This window comes from Canis lupus, chromosome 15 (genome assembly GCF_003254725.2).
Source record: "Canis lupus dingo isolate Sandy chromosome 15, ASM325472v2, whole genome shotgun sequence".
In the NCBI taxonomy this organism is placed as follows: Eukaryota; Metazoa; Chordata; class Mammalia; order Carnivora; family Canidae; genus Canis; species Canis lupus.
In genome coordinates, this window is record NC_064257.1 from 32,563,934 (window position 1) to 32,580,164 (window position 16,231).

Below are 16,231 nucleotides of genomic sequence, written 5' to 3' on the forward strand. Positions count from 1 at the left end.
TCCTCACTAACATCTGTTGTTTCTTGTGTTGCTAATTTTAGACATTCTGACAGGTGTGAGGTGATATCTCATTATAGTTTCGATTTCTATTTCCCTGATGGCGAGTGATGTTGAGCATCTTTTTGTGTGTCTGTTAGTCACCTGGATGTCTTCTTTGGAAAAACAGCCCACTTTTAACTAGATTGTTTTTTGGGTGTTGAGTTTGATAAGCTCTTCATAGATTTTGCATACTAACTCTTTATCAGATATGTCTTTTGCAAATACCTTTGACAGAGCATTTTTGTATTACTACATCTGTCCATTCTCATGACAACATTTGAAGGAAGACAGGCAGCTATCGTTATACCTGATTACCAAGAAGAAAACCAAAGCTCAAGATAGCCTACCTACATAGCAAAACCACAACTCAAACATGCATTTTCTTTTGTGATTTCAGATCTTGACTGTCTTTTTTGCTTCCTTTGGAACAGGAATATGCATGTATATTACCTTCGGCTTCAATCTCCAAACAGCATTTCCTGTCATCCTTGCACACCTTTCTGTTATCAGTAAAAGGAAAAACAATACAAACTAAATGCCCCCCCTTTTTTGTAAGGTGAGAAGGAACTGAAAAAATATGAAAGTTAGTAAAGCCCATGCCACCCCCATAAATTCTCACCTATTATTTTCTAGAGAGAATCCAAACTAAAATCATTTATCTAAATGAAAGCTTCGTGTTCAGAAAGCCGTCCTACTGCTTAACTATGCTACATAACAAAGCACCTCAAAATAATTGGCTTTAAAAAGCATTTATTATTGCTCAGGAGTTTATGAATGGGCATAAACTGGACATACCCTATCAGTTCTGGTTTCAGCTGACTTAGTGGTGTATCTGTGGTCAACAGTGGACTCAGTAAGCAAATGTGCTGCTCTTGTTTGGGTTTTCACACATATCTGTGCAAGGGCTCGCTGTAGACTGGTCTAGATTGGCCTCAGCTGGGACAGTTGATCACTCCTTGTGATCCTTCATCCTCCAAGAGTCTGTCCCAGGCTTGTCTAGTGATAGCGGCAGTAGTCCTAGGAAGGAAACAAGATGGACAAGAGCTCTTGTAGCCAAGACTTAGAACTGGCCCTTCATCCCTTCCACTGCATTCTATTATTCACAGCAAACCAGCCCCAAAAGAGGAAGTGGGGGAAAAGAATCTCACCTTTTGATATGATAAACTGGAAAATCTCACAGCAAAGGGAATGGATAGGAAATAGTTGGAGAATTGGGGCCATCTTTGCTGACATTCTATTGTAACCATTAATATGTTATATCACTGAGAAGGAATGACTAGCATATTAACACACATATTAGACATTTGCACTGATGAGTTGCTTGTCACCTTGAAGCATGGAAAACTCTCAGTTAATCAGGCAAGAGATTTGATAATAAAATATGATAATTTACTCATCTTTGTATTCCCAACACTTAGTATTGCATCAAGCAAATTGTACGCAACCCACAAAAATAATTAATAACGATAAAAGAAATGATAGTGGAAAATTACTCTGTTAGAAATTACAAATCAACTGAATCACAATTCAGCTATGCCAAATTACCTGTGCGACTTTGGAAGGGATTAATTCAGCCTCCTTAGGATTTCTAGAGACAGGCTAGGCATTCTCTAAATGTTTTTCTTGCTTCCTTCTTTCCTTCCTTTTCTTTTTCTTTCTTTCACCCTGAAATATTAAGGCTGTAAGAACCCACTCATTATACAGATGGGGAGACTGGAGCTAAGAAAACAAATCACTTGGCTTAAAAACCCAAATGGCTAATGTCAGAGACAAAAACTCAGAGTTCATGACTGCCAGCCCAGCCCCCCATGTCTTAACTCTAGCACATTGCTACTTAAGAGTATATTCCATGGGCCAGTGCATCAGCATTCCATAGGACCTTGGTAGAAATGCAGGATCTCAGATCCCTATCCCAGGTCTACTGAATTAGAATCTTCATTTTAATAAGATCCCCAGATAATTCATATATGTATTAAAGTTGGTGAAGCTCTAGATAGCAGGGGCAAGAAAGAACTTCAAAAAAACTTGTTTAGTTAGAAGGATATTCCTTTGGATATATTAACACTGAAACCATATTTTCTACACATCTTGCACTAATTCATTTAACAAATACTTCCTGAATACTTACTCTGTTTGAGGTGTTATAGAAACATCAAGAACAGGTCTTGCCCCTCACCCCTCTCCAGAGATCGCATTCTAAAAGGGCAGCCCCGGTGGGCAGCGGTTTAGCGCCGCCTGCAGCTCAGGGCATGATCCTGGAGACCAGGGATCGAGTCCCACATCAGGCTCCCCGCATGGAGCCCGCTTCTCCCTCTGCCTGTGTCTCTGCCTCTCTCTCTCTCTCTGAATAAATAAATAAATCTTTGAAAAAATAAAAATAAAAAAAAAGGATATCAAAGTCCCTTCCTCTTTTCCCATGTTCTTCTTTCTTTCTTAGTGCACTCTCTTTGCTCTTTACCTTCCCAAGCTCCTCCCATTCCTCATTTTTTATGATTCTGTGATTGAAATCTAATTTCAGAAGTTGTTGGTTTAAGAGCAAAGTATTTTATTAATCTGAAATTCCAATTTCAGAGTAGTGATTTAAAATGTTGGAAAAATTTTATTTGGCTCCCTTCCAAGGAGCTTATATTATAATATCAGCATGACTCTAAAACTGTGTCTAAAGGAGATTAAAGAACTCTGAATACTTTGGGAGGAAATTCCATATGAATATAGTACAAATTAATCATATGCTTCAGTTTTTGCTGTTGTTTTGGTTTGGTTTGGTTTGGTTTGGTTTTTTCCAATACAGTGTTTTCTCTAGGAAGAGAAAAGGCTGAGATGCTGAGATACTAGAATAAAAATAAAATAAGATTTTGTTTTTTCCCTCAAATATTTAGAGCAACACACATCTGTAATAAAACATTTATTTTTTTCATTGAGAAACAAAAGAATACTTTTCAATATCAACAGATTAATTTCATTCAAGAACTTAATGTGAACCAAAGACAACTAAATAAAAATTCAGCAAATTAACTATTTTCTGATGAATAATATGTAGAATGGAATCTTTACATTAAGCAATCTGATCACAAGTTATGGTTATGCAGTGAAGCTCAATTTGTTCAAGGCTTGGATACCTGGCATTTTAAGTTCCAGTGATTGAAAGTATTATACCTTTTCTCTCTCTCTTCTCTCTCTCTCTCTTTTTATACTCCCTCATAGTCCTGAAAAGCTCTGAGCTCATTTCATTCTTCTTTCCCTGCCTTGTCTTCTCCCTCTTCAAAGATATTCCATGATGATTCTGCTTTTCAAAATCAAGACTGCTTGAACTTTAGCTTAGAGTAATGAAATTTCAATCTTTCACACAATGGCAACTACATCCTCTTTCTGCTCTCTTGGTGTAGTCAGAATAGCAACTGCCCAGTGTGAACAATAGGACTACTTTTCAGTTCTAAGGGATTGGCTTTTGCTGAACAGCAGTGCATGGAAATAATCTTTGGCAATCCCATGGGTGACATTTCTCATTCCTTATCACCCATGCTGCACACAGCCGGAACTTGATAAGACACCCAGAAAGAAGATAATGGCTGCTATCAAGCTGTCTAGGTAGAAATAATAATAATAATCTGTTTATAGAAAAGCAGCTGTCCTATTGTTTTGGATTTCATGAAATCCCAGAGTCAGATCCTCTCTCTCATGCCAGACCCATCCCCGTTCCTCATGCCAATCCAATCACTTTGGGGCTTTAATGATGGGCATTTTTTTCATGATCTTTTGAATAGACAAGGATGCATGTAATATCCCATAATCATATTCAGTCACAGAATGTATCTAAAGATGAAACATAGGCATTTTATAGGAAGATTTGGAGGCCGAGAGGACTTTGTAATGAATATAGGAAAGCCCAGTATCCCTTTTTAAATATGCACAAAACCCAGGATTGCTGCAAGTGAACATTCTAGGGATCATTATGTTCTGTTCTTAATCTCCCAAATTTCAAAAATAAGCCTCAGTTTCTCAAAGTGAAACCCCAGAGTTGTGATGTTGGGCTTGTCAACAATGCCAGTTGCATCTATGTTAACTGCTTTTCATTTGTTCCAAAGAGAACAACCCAAGGTTCACAAACATCCCAGCTATAATGTCACTGTTCTCCTTTGTTTTGAGCAGGATTGGTCCCCTTGCTGGACTGAAGGTGATGACTTTATTCCCAAATATTCAGATAGGGCATTCCCTTTACCACAGTCATCTTCATGGAGGGTTGTCTGTGGTTGCTACTTTCTTCTCTTTATCTGTCCTCCATCTCTGGTGAAAGAATTAGGCACCCATGCCCTACAGGGTGAAACAATACAACTGAAGAGAACCAAATATATTGATTCATTTTTTCCTCCTTGTGGTACAGACAAGGCCAAGGCCTGCATCTTCACTTCCAAGGCTGGTAGATAACTTCATCCCTGAAAAGTTGTCCCACAAGGGTCCCACCATTGCAACAAGCAGAAGCACAGGATTAGCTTTGTCTTTTTCCTGTTGTTTCCATTAGCCGTCATCATCACCTCTAATTTATTCAGGCTGCATGTAGTTTCTCCCTGTGTCACCTCCTAGTAAGACATGGCAAAGTCATGGAGAATAAAGAAGACAAAAGTCTTCATGGACATGGTAAGTGGAGGAGCAACCTTAAAGAATTTCCCACTGCCAAGTCCTCTGTCTTGTATCATAGAATCACTATATAAACCAGACCTCTCTGTGGCCTGAATAAATCCAGGTTTCTTCCTACACAAAGCACACCGAACTGAATCTCTCCCTCTATCTCTCTTTCTACCCGCCCTGCCCTGTGAATATCCCATTCCACAGAGGTGTAGCTCAAGTACTGCTTTCTCTGTGGGGCCTTCTTCTACCCTCTTCCACCTTCTCCTGCCTTCCAGCAGAATCAGTTAATCATGGTATTCCGTACATAGCTGTGTTACAGCCCTTTTCATTCAGAATGACATGCCTCTTGCCAGCCAGAATGTGAATTCCAAGACATTAAGGAAATATTTTTTTTCTTTTTCTTTTTTTTTTTTTTTTTTGGTTCACCTTTAGGAAAGCAATTCAGCAAAATGAGTAAGGGAATGGGTTTTGTATCAGACACATCTGTATGTAAATCCTAGCTCTGACATTCATTGGCCCTGTGCCCTTGAGTTTTCTGGAACTCAATTTACTAGTATATAAAATGGGGCTATTTTATAAAATTTTCTTTTTTTAGGATGAAGTGAATTAAAGTATGTATGTGCAAAATGTTTGACATAATACTAACATGCAGAAGTAAATAAGAAATGGTAGCAATTGCTATGACTGTAACTAACTTGGTATCCTCAGCCACACCATGGTAGACTATCAATAAATATTTATTAAAGAGTCGAGGGGTGCCTGGGTGGCTCAGTCAGTTAAGTGTCCGCCTTTGGCTCAGATCATAATCTCAGGGTCCTGAGATCGAGCCCTGCTTCCAGCTCCACACTCAGTGGGAAGTCTGCTTGAGATTCTCTCCCTCTGCCTCTCCCCCCCCCCATGCACTTGCACGCGCACACTTGCACACACACACTCTCAAATAAATAAATAAAATCTTGAAAAAAAATGAAGAGCAAAGTGAAAGAACAAATGAAATGCAAACATGCACTCACATAGTACACGCACATGCTCTTACCCTCCTGCTATAAGCTGCATTGCTCTCTGCTTCTTGTAGTTCTCACAATGCGATACAGCCCGTCCACCTACAGGATATATACAGAGAGGAAGAAATTGATCATAAAAGAGTTTGCAGGAATGCTTTCTAGCAGCTTTACCATAGCTCAAGGAACCCCCAGGTTGGCCTCCGTGAGGGTCAAACTTTCCCCTCTCCTTGTGACATCCAGCTGCAAACCCAGGAGACAAGGGAGGCATGTTTCTCACAACCAGCAGGCCTGCAAAGGGACAAACAGAGGTAATGGAGTCTATGTCCACTGGCCAGAGTGACTTAGGGTAAAATTCATGAAATAAGGAGATGTGGCCTTGAATTCGCACTTCCTCCTCAGCACGGGCCTTTTTTGCGCAAGTCATTATAAATCGCCTGTTCTCACACCACGAGTGACTGCAAAATCCTGGAAGTGTCTCCATCCAGACTTGGCATTTCCCCCACAAGACACCAAAGGGGTTAACGTCTGGCCAGTAATCAAAGTTTGGCAGCTCCTACCCCACGCATAATGGGCATTGTTGTTCCTGAGAGTTTGTCTGTTTTTTCTGGCACGCCTTACTGTTTGGAACTGATTCTAAGACAGAAAAGGAAAGAGTCAGTCTGCTTTTTTTTTAAGCACACAGGCAACAAAACATAAGGCTGGTCATAGAACTGTTGTTTTGCTAGATTTCCAGGAAAGTTGTTGGCTTACTATTCAGAGAAGATGAATTATCAACTTAAAATACATTTAAGGAATTCATTTATATTCATACATGAGACACACACAATATCCTGAGGTGGCCGCCTTCTCTCAGATACAAAACAACACATTACAACTGTATTAGCTGATAAGTGAACTGTGGCTGGCCCATCCATCTGCATATAAAATCCATTTGCATGACGTTATTAATGGGCTCACCATCAACCTTCCCAGGTCACTTGCAATCTCAGGACCTGTTTGTCACTCCCACTGGATGAGCCCCCAGATGTTCCCATCTGAAACCACACCAAGTATATCTTACTAAGTTACTAATACACCAAAATCCTGTTACAAAAGACCAGATTCTTTCCCAGTGGGAAGGACCAGAGGTTTGTTTTTGGTTTTGGTTTTGGTTTTTCATTTTCAATCTATCACAAATCAACACTTTTGCATAAACCAAAATCATGCCCCTAAATGTCAAAAGCATATCAAAATTTTATAAACATTTCTAGACACTTACCTCTTACTTTCTGCACTTACCATGTCACACTGGTCCAGGCTATTTTATTACTGATAAACTATATTCTAGATCAAGATACACAAACTTACCTTGCAAAGGAACAGAGAGTAAAATGTTAGGTGTTATAGGAAACAGTCTCCTGTTACTATTTCATTCTGCTATTGTAGTGAGAGAGCAGCCAGTAAGAAAGCAGGACAGTAAGAAAATGAATGGGCATGGCTGTATTCCAGTAAAATTGTGTTTCTAAAAGCAGGCCGCAGGCTAGATGTGGCCCACAAGCTATAGTCTATCAATTTCTGGATGAGGAGGAAGATGATACTGATGATGATGATAGAGATAGCTAACATTTACTGACCAGCTATTATGTGTCAAGCCCTTTCTATCCTCCACTGTCCCATAGATTAGGTAGTCTTGTTTTAATTTTACAGACAATGAAAATGTGACATCAAGAAATCAAGAAATTATTTCTGTTTATTCTGAAAATTGGTAGATGGGCCAGGATTCAAACAACAGTCCCTAACCTAAGTTCATATTATACCACATATATAAAATGAATGGGACCTCTTTTTCACTATGCATGGCAAATGTATAATATTAGTGCCATGGTGGTCATCTTTTTGCCTTTCTCATCTTCCTACCCAACATCCACCTCAGCAGTACCAAAGTACTAATGTCTGAGCATGCTGTGGAATTCACAGGCATCAGGACCAGGCATGGATAGTCTATAAAACATATATTCATCCAAAAATTCACTTATTCAACAAATATGTATTGAGTGCTTACTCTGTGTCAGACACTATTCTAAGAAGTGAGGCTATAACAGCAAAATACACAAGTTCCTGCCCTTAGAAAGCTTATGCCTAGTAAGGGGAGGTAGACAATAAGCAAAGAAATATATATCTTGTTGGAGAGCTTGTAGGGTAAGGGAGTCACTCTTTGAAGAAAAATAAAGCAATGTAAGAAGAGAGATGGTAGCAAGGAGATATTTCTTTCTTATCTAACCCTTATATCTTTGCTTTGCCAACTAAGACATGTAAACTCCAAACAAAACTATACTCTCAAAAAAAAAAAAAAAACTATACTCTCAAATATATCTACTAGGTATAAACTTACTTAAAGGACATTGAGATGATATTTTTACCAGTTTTTTTCCCCATAATTGTATGGGAAAGGAAACTTATGAAAACCAGTCCATTCATTCATGTCGCAAGTATTTACTGAGTTCTAACTTTTGCCAGGGAACTGTTTTTAAGAACAGAGAAACCAACAGTGAGCAAAGTAGACGAAGATGCTTGCTGTCATAGCTTCCATGATGGCTAGGGGAGTCAGAGAATAAACAAAAAGACACAATAAACACAAGCTAGAAGGCAACAAGTACAATGGAGGGGGGCACATAGGCACAACAAGATAAGGAGACCTGGAGCGTGTAATTTTAGATAATGCAACAACTTGCCTTTGATAGCATAGTCTGCGATCAAAACCATGCCTATTTGAAAAGCAAGTCCTGGTCAAGTTCTCCCATCACTACGGTTGGAGTGCCATCAATTAAAAGAAAACACAGGATGTTTTGTGTTGAGTGTTCTATTTAAGTCCATAGAAAGAAATGTTATTCTTTCAAAGTCATTTTTGCCCTTTCCTTTCCCTTACTTTAGAGAAAATATTAGGGGGCTGGCAGCTGAAACAATGTAGGGATGGGAGAGGGGAACGGAAGGAAAACTGAGGGCTAGCATTCATGCCAGGTGACTGTTTTAACAAGGATGTGGCTGTGACCCAGCCCTCCTGGGTCCTAAGACGGTCTTGCTAAGGAACCCATGAAACGGAGCTCACAGACTCTGAGCATTTCCCATTAAGTGTGGCATTCGCTTTTTCAGAAAGTAATGAGATGGTAATATAGATTTGAATTTTAATCAGATCCAACTTGGGAACGGGGTGTTTTTCTGCAAAATGTGAAATACTTCTAGGCTTTTAGGAAAATGTCATCCATATAAAGGCTAACTACTGTTTTACATATAAAACTGCCATTCTTCATTGGTTTTCCAGGAAAGAGAAAATATAATAATAAAACGATACATTGTTGCAAAGACTCCTTACTTTCTTATGAACATCAGTTTTTTTCTGAGGGTTCTTAAAAAAATAATTCTTACAAACAAAATGCTTGTAAGCTTAAGGCAAGAATTAGGGAATTTCAGTTCATGAGTCAGAAAAAATAGACATGAATGAAATCTATTTTCTGACAATAATGGTAGTAATTTAAGACATCTCAATAAATTAATTTAAGTGTTATTTAGCCATAGTGCTAGGGATGCCAATATCTGTAGTTCTGCCTAAAGTCAAAAAGGACTCAAAAGTCGGCTCTCCTGGCAAGCATGTGCTAATAACCACCACCATGTAATACAGTGCTCTTAGCTCTTATGTATGATGTTAAAAACTCCTCTATTCCCGGAATTTCACTAAGTCTCTTACAGAATGCTTTTAGCAAATCCCTACAACAACCGTGTGAGACAAGTATTATTCCTATAGAATGTATGAGAATTAGTCCCATAGAATTTATAAGAAGACCGACCCAGAGGCATGAAGTGACTCCATGAAGGGCACACGACTAGTAAAAGTGGATTGTAATCCACATCTCTGATTCTACAATTAGCACTCTAGCTCAGACTTTCTCCTTTTATTTTCCTATATCACTCCACCCCAAACCTCCAGCCCCCTGCATGGTGTCTTCCACTTCTTTCACAACTAAAAAAAATTTTTTTTCGATAAATAGTTGTTATGTACTCACTCATGCAGCTGTTTGCCAGTTTATTCTGAAACCTCGGAATAAAGCCCTCTGGGGTGTTATAGAACAGGCTGGGTCCTAGGAGTCACTATTACCTCCCTTGGATAGATCAAGTTGTTTTCCATATGGCAAGTCTATCCCACAATCCACTGGTCAAACAAGGATAGAAAGCCCCTCTCCTCACACCACTTCCCACGCACCCTACAGAGAATTCTTGTAAGGCCACTAAAAATCAAAATGACAATGTCAGAGCCAGTGGCTGCTAAAAACTAGGAGGCTTGGGACAGGAATTCCCTAAACCTCCCACACTCAAGTCTGACTTTCATATTCCACAGAGAAAACAGAGACCAACTCCACTGAGTGTCCATGTCGGGAAGATGACCCTTTCCTCCAAGCTCGATATTCTCCATCTGTGCATGTACTTAGATGTCCAAAGGTGTTTATAACACACAATCCTATTATTAAACATCCGAAGTCATAAATAAATAAAAATTTTTAAAAAACATTTAAAAAATAAATAAATAAATAAAAATTTAAAAAATTAATAAATAAATAAAAATTTAAAAAAAATTTTTTTTTAAAAATAAACATCCAAAGTCATAAGACAAATGCATTGGAGGGAGGAACATTCATTTATTCTAATAAAGGACTTTTCACATTCAAAATATAAATTTCTGTTGTATTTGTTTGCAAATAAATTGCATTGTACCGTGAAACGTTTTTTTTTTTTTTTTTTTTCTAGCCCAAACAAGACAGACAGATTGGGAAACTAAACACAAGTGACTATGGAAGAGCGGAAAGGGAACACACACAAACGGGGTAAAGTTCTGACAGGTGTTCTGATAAGCCCCTTTACAAACCACTGGCCCAAAATATCCTAAGTGGATTTCCATTCATAAAATTAAATGTTTCCATTAAAAAAAATCATATGTATCATCTATAGAAAGATCCACCTAAATGGTAAATCTGGATATTTGTATCAGTGAGAAAGAACACTGGTCTCTGGGTACCAAGTTTGGTACCAGAAGCACTGGAATGGTTGTCAACTTATACAATTTGGGCACCCCAGCTGGCAATTCTGATTAGGTGTATTTGGGATATCTAGGTATAGCATATCCCCTTCAATGGCCCCCACCACACACACATATACATATATGTGATTCTGAAGCCCACCTATTTCTGAAAACCTGTTAGCTGATGGAAAATAATAGGCAATCCCTTCAGGTCAGAGGAAGCAAGGAAGATATTCCACAGGAGAACTTGGAGGCCACGAATCACTCTCGACTTTTCTAAGATGTTGATTGGAAAGATGTGTCCAGAGGTTAGAAAGAAAACCTAAAAGCCACATAGCTCGTTACCACAATGCATTTGTTTATAAAATGTATTTAATTTAAAATTAAAAGGGACATTGGTATTCCTCTGGAAATCATCTGTCACTCACAAACCTTGGCCCTATTTTATACTATATTACTCATTCTCCATATTTCTATTATTGCAATTTCTGTCACAGAAATTCAGGTGAAGATCAATACGCACTTCTAAGAAAAACAAGAAAATGGAAACCATTATCCTTCCTCAGTGCTCATGAACCCAATAAGTTCCCATCCACTGTGAGTCAGGTCAGTCCACTGTCACAAAATACCACAGCCTGGGTGATTAAACAATGGTAATTTATTCTTCATAGTTCTACGGCTGGGAAGCCCAAGATTGGTTCTTGGTAAGTGTTCTCTTTCTGGCATGCAGATGGCAGAAACATCTTGTGTCCTTACATGGAGGAGAGCAAGATAGAGCATGCTCTGTATGTCTCCTTCTTAGGGGGACCCTAATCCCATCATAGGACCTCAACCTCATAATCTCCTCAAAACTAATTACCTCCCAAAGATTCTGTGTCCAAATACCATAACATTGGGGGTTAGGGGTTCAACATACCCATTTATAATCTTCAGAGGAGAGACCATGAGCACCAGCCTACACATGGATATGCCAGGTCATTATTCCCTTAAAATGAGTCCTTCAAGGTACGGATGCCACGTTTGAGAGAATATAAATCAATCTTATTTAAAAAAATGCTAATGTAGGCTTCCACCATATCAGTTATCAAGTGTTTGTAGTAACACAACAATAACAAACAGTGAAATTCAAGAATCTAGCACCCAAGTTGTTTACTTGGTGAGTGACATCAGCTCTTTACAGTGAAGCAGTAAAGAATAAATGAAGTCCTCCAACCACCTTTTAATTCTGTAACTCTATCCGTGAATTATCCACTCTACTTCCTAGAGCTGTCTTTTGGAAGATACACCATCTTTCCTATTGCATCTTCTTTCTTGCTTCAGACACTCTGTTCTACATATTTTATGAAAAATCTGTACAGGCCGGTAAACTTGAATGATACCTCTATTTAAGACATGCCAAAGATAGGACAGTTTTCTTCTCTTCTTATATTTCCATTAGTTGGTGCTTACAAAGGCTGATGAAATGGTGTCTATTCTGTCATTGTATTATCTGTTCGCTCCCCTCCAGCCATCATTGGGAAGATTTTGCGCACAGACACGCTATCAGATCTGTACTCCTGGAAATGAGGAGTTTGTGCAGTGAATAGCAGTTACATTCTAATTATATTAATTCAGACTGCAATTTCTTTGAAATATAAAGGACCTGCTGTCGGGGTGGTGTGGACAATGGAGGCTGAACATGTCAACGACATGACAAATTCCTCGAGCAGAGTGCCAGATGTATTGTTGCCTGGGATTCTTTTCTGAGAACAAATTCAGCAAGCACTCTCAGTGTCAACTCTGGAGTAAGGAATCAGTTCATTTGTTATCTTTCCAAGTTGCAGGTACATCTGCCAGAAGAGTCTGCCAACAGATGAATTGGTAATTAAAATCGTTTCTGTGGTTGGAGGAGTGATTCGAAAATTGTTCTTTTCTTTCTTTCTTTCTTTTCCTGTGTGGGGACAAAACTTCGGTGAACATTGATATTGATTCGCCATGGGCAATACTAGAATTGTGTGATTCACTAGTGCCTCACGGCCCACTTTAGTGCTTGAACATACTTGCTGGGATTTGCCTATTAAGCTCTACTTAGAGAATATTGAAGTTCTGTTCCTCACTAGCGCTATATCATTTTTTGTCTTGTAAAAGTTCTGGGCAAATGTTAGCAAAACCTAACAGCATTCCACAGTTCACAAAAAAGAGTAGATTGTATTCCTTCCCTATGCCTATTATTGTGCCAAAATAAAGAATGAATAGTGATGAGGGATTTAAAAATATACTAAAGTTGGTAACAAATTATATATACTATATGTAATTATTATTAATACAGATGCTAGTTCAGTACCTGCCCCAAGTAGTGACTCAGCAAATCTGTCTTGCTCTTCGCTACTTTGCCACCCACATACTTACACATCATTGTCATCATCATCACCATTGTCATCATCACCATCATAACGAGGACAAACATTAATCAGCATTTATTGAGCATTTGCTGTGAGCAATCTAAGCACTCTGTGTTCATTTATGTCATCCTTATAGGCCTGTGCTGACTTGGCCCTGGTACATTGATGAGAAAGCTGAGGCACGAAGCCAACCCAACCAGGAGGTATCAGAACTGGAGATTTGACCCAAGCAGCCCAAATCTTAAGGCCTCTTTGCTTAACTATTTCACAACAACATCACATGCCGTTATAGAAATAAATTCCCTGCAATGATTTTCCCAGACTACACAATAGCCTATTAATTACTTGGCTTATCTCTTATACTCATTTATTTGCGCTCTGTTTTTCTTTTCTTCCTCCTTTTCTCCACCCTCCTTCCTTCTTTCATTCCTGCTTTTATATCTCAATAGCTGCTTCTGTTTTTCTAGAAGCAACAAAGCAAGGTTTTCTATCATCCTCAAAGACTCAGGGGAATCCTTATAAGAGTCAGTAGATGGAACAGTGTTTTAAGACAAAATTTTAAACTACTTTAAGAATTACTTTTTTAAAATCTAGGCAGCAAAATAATGTAGATTTATAGACATTGATCTAGAACTTTACCACTGAGTTATTAGCATAGGTGTGTGTATGTGTGTGTGTGTATATATATATATATATATATATATATATATATATATATATTAGATATATTGTGTGCAAATATAATAGAACATTGAAGCACATCAACAATGTTTAAATCCATGACTTCTTAGCGAAACTAACAGTATAAATCCAGATAGGAATTTATGTTCACTTTGAGGATACCAGAGAGAACCAACTCATTATTCTGCAAACTGGTACATAAAGGGAAAGAAAAAGCATTTACCCTGGGTTTTTTATACGAACTTCACTTCATATAACCCACTAGGTAATGAGGGGGATATCTCTCTTTAGAGAAGCATTCTGGTTAGCAAATGAAAAATAAGTCATCTGTATGTATTTGTCAAAACCCACTGAATGTTCAACACCAAGTGTGAACCTTGATGTAAACTATGGACTTTGAGTGATAAGGCTGTGTCAGTGTAGGATAGCTCATCATAACAATGCAGTACTATGGTGCTGGATGTTGATAGTGGAAGAGGCTAAAGGTGGAGGGGTGGGGATATTTGGGAACTCTGTGTACTTTCCACTCGGTTTTGCAGTGAATTTAAAACTGCTCTAAAAATGAATTTTATTTTTTTTAGATCATAAAACTAGAATATGGCAACTTTACAATAGCTAACAAAATACAGAATCCAGACCAAAAAAAAATCCTCAATAGTTGATAACGTTACACATACTCATGTACATCCCCACTCATGGAAATTATGCCATTACTTATGACCTAGGCTTACTAAAAATGTGGAATCAGAAACTGATAATATTTCTAGCTCTGAAGTGCAAAGTACCAGATGATAAATATATTTGAGATCACCTCAGGGAATGGAATCAAGAAAATTCAGACTGTTAGAAATCCTCAGGGGAAAAAAAACAAAACAAAACACATTTGTTCAACCAAAAAGTCCAAGAAAAAAATTAGAGAAGAGGGAAACTACAGATTTAAAGAGGCGTGAGAGATTCATCAAGCAATCATAGTGTGTGGATCGTGTTTGGATCTAGATTCAAACACACTTCAAAAAATTATATTACAAGACTTTTGGGGATCAGTGAACATCGTGTATTTCTTGCTATTAGGAATTCTTGTTAATGTTTTCAGGGTGTGAGTGATAAAGGTATCATGGTTATTTTGTTTTAAAGAATCCCTATCACTTAGAGACACATACTGAAAGATATACAGAGGAGAGGACATGATGTCTGGGATTTGCTTCAAGATAATGGGGGTGCAGTAGATGTTGACAAAAAAGACTGACCCTGAGTGGGTGAAATAAAATAAACCTAGAGGTTCATTATGCCATTTGATCTTCTCATGCATATATTTGAAATGTTTTATAGTAAAAGTTTGTATAGCTTATGAATTTGCTGAACCCGCTCAAGCTTCAGTTTTCATTTGTGAAACAGAAATAACAGTATCTGTAGTAGAGGTAATATCTCCTTATAGGCTTTTTTGTAAATTCAAATAGTGTATTTAAAGCGCCCGGTGCACAGCAGATATTAGATCATTTTTTAGGAACTTGGTTTGATCCATTTATTCCTGAATTGATTGGTCTGGGGAGGGTGAGGAAGGGACACAGAGAGCTTCTGTCCTCAGGCGCCACCCTTTAGGGCACCACAAACATGCTGGTTGGAGTTGTGTATTTTGTGTTTTTTTTTTTTTTCACTCTTGTACCAAGTTACTATTTTTAAATCTGCTGATCCTGGAACACATGTAGGTACCCTGGGTTTGCTAAATATTTATTCAACTTGAGGCAGCTCCTGGTGCAAGGAGAGAGGGTGCGAATATATCACATCTCCCTAAGCTGTTGACTCTGGTCCCACCCTTACTTCCTCAGGCGGTTTTCTTCTATGAAATACCAAAAGTGTCAGATTATCTTCAAAACTCAATCATTTTCAACCCACCAACATCCCCAACTCATTCCAACTCTCCATGATCATTCTCTTTTTACTTTGCATCCTTGTTCTACTTATCCTCACAAACCCCTATGAGACCTAAGTTTAAAGGAAAAAAAACAAAAAAAAACAAACCACCAAAGTGAAGCACAGGGGCCCCGTGGCCGGAAAAGATTAGATTGTGCAGAGGCACGGTCTGCTCTCAGAGACGATAAGACCTGAGTAGGAATTCTTCTGGTTAGCTGTCCAATGGCTGGGGGTTTTTTTGGCTCTCTGGATCCTGCTGGAGACTTGAGTTAGTCAAGAGTTGAATCTGGACTTTCTCCAGCTCATGGCTGCATGTCAATTCATCTGATTTCTAATAAAGCCAATTCTTATTTTTTAACTTGCTTCCAATTCTTAAATGTAGCTCCAAAGAAAACAGAAAGTAATTAAAATGTCAACACTTCCCTGAAAAGGAACATAAACTCTCTTTGGATTTTCTTCCCCTGGAAATGCTACATTTCTCCAAGACACCCATGCTGTAACCAGCAGCCACCCACAGCAGAGCTGGTTGGTGGGCAATGCACATA

At 38.4% G+C, this 16,231-nt stretch overlaps 1 long non-coding RNA gene across 2 annotated transcripts in view; it reads right to left on the reverse strand.

The window, feature by feature from the left end:
• Nucleotides 1-772: 772 nt before the first annotated feature.
• LOC112654771 (uncharacterized) overlaps nucleotides 773-16,231 on the reverse strand; it is a 29,132-nt gene continuing 13,673 nt past the window's right edge. For both annotated transcript variants that reach the window (XR_003133349.2, XR_007402166.1), the window contains exons 2-4: nucleotides 5,699-5,765; nucleotides 1,585-1,704; nucleotides 773-1,056 (exon numbers count right to left, since the gene is read on the reverse strand). This is a non-coding gene — a long non-coding RNA (uncharacterized LOC112654771). The remainder of the gene's footprint in view (nucleotides 1,057-1,584; nucleotides 1,705-5,698; nucleotides 5,766-16,231) is intronic.